The sequence below is a fragment of the Nycticebus coucang genome, chromosome 2 (genome assembly GCF_027406575.1).
Source record: "Nycticebus coucang isolate mNycCou1 chromosome 2, mNycCou1.pri, whole genome shotgun sequence".
Classification (NCBI taxonomy): Eukaryota; Metazoa; Chordata; class Mammalia; order Primates; family Lorisidae; genus Nycticebus; species Nycticebus coucang.
Window position 1 is genome coordinate 79,851,127 of NC_069781.1, and position 4,987 is coordinate 79,856,113.

The following is a 4,987-nucleotide window of genomic DNA, read 5'->3' on the forward strand; positions in this document are numbered from 1 at the left end:
ATATATTCTAGATACTAGCCTTCTGTCAGAGAAATGGTTTGCAATTTTTTCCCCACAGTTTCAAGCTTGTCTTTTCATCTTCTTGACAGGGTCTTTTGCAGAGCAAAAGTTTTTCATTTGATTAGGCCCAATCTTCAATTTTTACTTTTCTAGATTGAGCTTTGGTGTCAAACCCATAATTCCTTGCCCAGCCCTAGATCTCAAAGATTTTCTTCTATTTTTAAAAAAAGATTTATAATTTTTACATTTATTTACCTCTGTGATCCACTTTGAATTCATTTTTGGGTAAGATATGGGTTTTAAAATCAGTTTTTTAATTTCTTTTGTCTTGTTTTTGCTCATGGAGATCTAGCCTCATTGTTGAAAAGGTCCTTACTTTTACTTGTTTTTCACTCACAAATGGAAATGGAAATGGGAGAGAGAGAGAGAGAGACTGACTGAGTTTGACAGAAGGATGTTAAGGGAGAAACAAAAAGAATGAGACAGATTTTTATGACCCAATGGCATCCAAGCAACTGCAGGGAACACTGGGATTAAATTGTTGTTTAGGTAAGATGGAAGGATTGCCCAAGGGGGAATCAACTGAGTCATGCGCTGGTAATAACTAAAGAGAATAAAGAGGCTTTTGATTTGTGCTTTATCCATTTTTCAAGGGAGAGAAAGACTAGGTAGTAAAGAGAATGGAAGAAATAGTTCTTGCCACTAGGTGAAGTAGCAATGTTGAGCTGTTGTGAGGAGTAAAACAGTGTTCAGGTGGGTGTTGGGGAAGGTTGTAGGCAACTAATGATTAGACCTTGGCCAAGACACCGTTTCCTCCCCAGGTAGCCTCACAGACTGCAGAGGAGGCAGCATCTCTGTAGGGCACCCTAACTTCTCCAGGGCGTGACCAAATTCAGTGTGTTCCAGGAGGGGCCAGGCCTTCCTCTAACACTCTCCTTGAATTCGCCTTGTGATGCTGGAATGCAACTACTTAAGTACTCAAGAGGCCTTCCACAAGAAACACGAAGGCTTTGCATTCCAACTCTCAGTTCCCTGCCACATGACTGTCTCCAAAAATTTCTATATTATTTTCGGAATGCAAAAACCAAACACAGTATGGCCTCTTTGGAAAGAAAAGGTGACTGCTCCCCAGTTTGTTTTTTAAAAAATAGACACTCTGGATGCTTCCCTTTTGCAGGCATTTATAGAAGAATGAGGCCATAAGAAAAGAGCTCTCTTGACACAGTTAATTGTATGTGTGTGCCTTGTAACTGGATGTAGAGGAATTTGGAGTAGGATTTGATCAAACACCTTGGCGCTAATGGAGAAGGAGAAAAAATAAGGGCCACCTGGCCAACTCATTGGCTCTGAGATTCTTCCCAGGTGAGCTGTCAATATTACAAGTGGAGGAAGGGACTGTTCAGCTGGTGATGGTTTATTTTTTGTCTTCTTTCTGTGCCATGTCGGTGGCACCTGTAACATACATTCAAGCCATGTGCTTCTTTTGCAGCTTTTCTTAGTGATCCTCATACATACTGTCGTCATTCGAATGGTGGTCCTCAAAATACACATCCATGTCCTAATCCCTAGAACCTGTGAAGGTGACTTTTTCTGGAGAAGAGTCTTTGCAGATGTGATAAAGTTAAGGATCTTGAGATGAGATTATCCTGGATTATCTGTAGACCATACCTCTAACAAGTGTCCCTCCATGAGACAGAGGAGAACACAGGCTCACAGGGGAGAAAATCACATGAAGATGCAGGTGGAAATGGGAGCGATGCGGCCACCAGAAGATGGGTGAGGCGAGGGAAGCTTCTTTCCTAGAGCCTTCAGAGGAAGCATGGCCCTGCTGACACCTGATTTCACGCTTCTGGCCTATAGAACTGTGAGCAAATAGATTTCTGTTCTTGAAGGTCACAGAGTATATAGTAATTTATTATAGCAGCCAGACAAATGGACACACATTATTATCTTCTATGCATTTGTTAAGAAAATCTAGGAGAGGGTGGCACCTGTAGCTCTGTGGGGAGGGCGCCGGCCACATACACCGAGGCTGGCGGGTTTGAAGCTGGCCCAGGTCAGCTAAGACAGTGACAACTGCAACAAAAAGATAGCTGGGCATTGTGGTGGGCACCTGTAGTTCCAGCTACTTGGGAGGCTGAGGCAAGAGAATTGCTGAAGTCCAAGATTTTGAGGTTGCTGTGAGCTGTGACGCCACAACACTCTACCAACGGTGATGTAGGGAGATGCTGTCTCAAAAAAAAAAAAAAATCTAGAAAAGATGATGATAGTGTTCAAAATGAAGGCAGCATTAGAAATAGGTCCCTGAGACCGGGCGTGGTGGCTCACTCCTGTAATCCTAACACCTCTGGGAGGTCAAGGTGAGTGGATTGCCTGAGCAGAAGTGAGACCCTGTCTTTAAAAATAGCTCGGCATTGTGGTGGGTGCCTGTAGTCCCAGCTACTCAGGAGACTGAGGCAAGAGAATCGCTTGAGCTCAAGAGTTTGAGGTTGCTCTCAGCTATGAAGCCATGGTACTCTACTGAGGGCAACAAAGTGGGAGTCTGTCTCAAAAAAAAAAAAAAATAGGTCCCTATACCTTCTTAGGGAGGAATATTTATGTTAGGACATTAGATTTTCAGGGCTGAAAGTATCCTTTAGGACTTGACCCAGGCCCCATATTTTACTGATGTGGAATCTGAGATCCTGAGAGGAAAATTACACTGTTTAAGGCCACACAGGCCTTAGCGGCAGGGACGAGTGAAGGTGTCAGCTCTTCTGATTCCCCACTCCTCCTGCCTACTTCTCTACTCAGACGCCCCTCAGCAGAATTTTGTTCACTTTTTTAAACCAGATCATTTCTGCAGGAGTTAACTGCCCCATTATACCATATTCTTTCAATTTTAAGTGACAGACATCCATCTCTATGGGTCAAGGATGAGAACGGACTGGTGTCAGAGATGGAAACGAGGTCCTAAGCAATCCCAGCAGCACTTTCTCATTACCCCTCAGATCTCTGCCTCTCAGCCCTGAATGCTTTTATGCTTTTTCTCAGTCTCTCTGATATCGGATATACCTTCTTCATGTGCCAGGGAAGAGGCTGCTGACAGCTCCAAATTCTCATCTTTGCTGTACCATGACCTATAGCCAAGAGATAGCTGGCTTCCTGTCAGATCCACAGAGAAGACCCTGATTGGTCTCATTTGGGTCACGTGTCCAATCCTGTGGTGGAGTGCCATGGGATAGAGGCCACTGGCTGCTGCCCCAAATCTCATTCTCCTGTTATTCCAGGGCACTCAGAGGGAGTGCTTTCCCATCCTCCCCCACAGAGAGGCCTGGTCAGATGAAGGCGTTTTAATCAATGAGATGTGAGCAGAAGTGACGTCTTTCAACTCTCAGGTACTGGCCCATCAAAATCTCCTATGTGCTTCTCCACCATGTTCCTATTCCTGGTTGGCTGGGAGGGAGGCACCCCCAGGGCGACCTTGGAAGCCTCACATTGAAAATGGCAGTGGCCTCACCAGTTGACAGTGGCCAGGCTGAATGAGGAGGAAGGCCACCTTGCCGGCCTACTCATCAGCTCACCACCATTATGTGGACAAGAAACAAACCTCTACTGAATTTGTGCCATTATAATGGAGGAATTTATGCTTCCACAGTTAGCCCACATTAACTAGTAAATATGCCGCCGAAGGAAGGCCTGAGTGGCAAACAGCCCCATCACATGCGCTAGTCACGCAGGCCGAGATAACAAACAACCATGACTGGTGAGTGGTGGGTTAAAGCCACAAAGGGTTATCTCTCATTGTGCCACCTGTCTGTCCTGCTTGTCTGGAAAGGACTTTAATCTCATTCTCACTCAGGGACTGGGCTGACAGAGGCTTCATCTCTGGGCTTTCGTGATTGTCAAGGCAAAATGAAAAAAGCTATGGTGACTCATTCATCGGTTTTAAAAGCATCCGTTACAAAGTGATTTTTTTTTTTTTGCTCTGTCACGTGGGCTTTTATGTTGCTTGCAGTGGTGTCATCACAGCTCTCTGCAGCCTCAAGCTGCTGGGCTCAGGTAATTCCCCTGCCTCAGCTTCCTGAGTGGGTGGGTCGATGTGAGTGCTCCACCACACTGGGCTCATATTTCTATTTTTGGTAGAGACTAGGTCTTGACCTTGCTCAGGCTGGTCTCAAACTCCTGACATCAAATGATCCTCTGGCTGCAGCCTCACCTTGCCTAGCCCTAAGTAATGTTTTACTGGCCGGGTCAAGTCAAAGCAATTTCCAACTTCAAGCAAGTGGGGATGTGCAGTCCCAGTGCCCCTGAAGGAGTATGTTTGGTGGAGAGAAAACTGATCTTTAAAGAAAGTTTTAGAAAAGACTGAATATTGCTTGCCTTTGGGGAAAGAAACTAGGAGAAAGGGAGAAATGGATGGATAGTTCTATTGGCTTCTTTTTCATACCCCTTGAGTTTTTATTTAAAAATTTTTATTGTGGTAAAATGTAAAATTTATCCTCTCAACCATTTTAAGTGTACCGTTCAGTAGTATTAAGTACATTCATATTATTGTACAACCAGCCTCCAGAACTCTTTCATCTTAGAAAACTCAATTCTAAACCACATTAAGAAGAAATCCCCATTTCTGGTTTCCCCAGCCCCTGGTAACTGCCATTTTGCTTTCTGTTTGTATAAATTTGATTACTTTAGGTGTCACATGTAAGTGGCGTCATACAATATTTGTCCTTTTGTGACTGGCTTGTTTCACTTAGTATAAGGACTTTGAGTTTCACCCATGTTGTAGCATGTGTCAGAATTTTCTGTCTTTTAAAGGCCAAGTACTCTGCCATTGTATTTATCCATTTATCCATTGATGGGCACTTGGACTACTTCTGCCTCTTGGCTATTGTGAATAACATTGCTATGAATATAGGTATACAGATATCTCTCAAGGCCCTGCTTTGAATCCTGTGGAAGTATACCCACAGGTGGAATTGCTTGATCATAAGGCAATTCTGTTTTC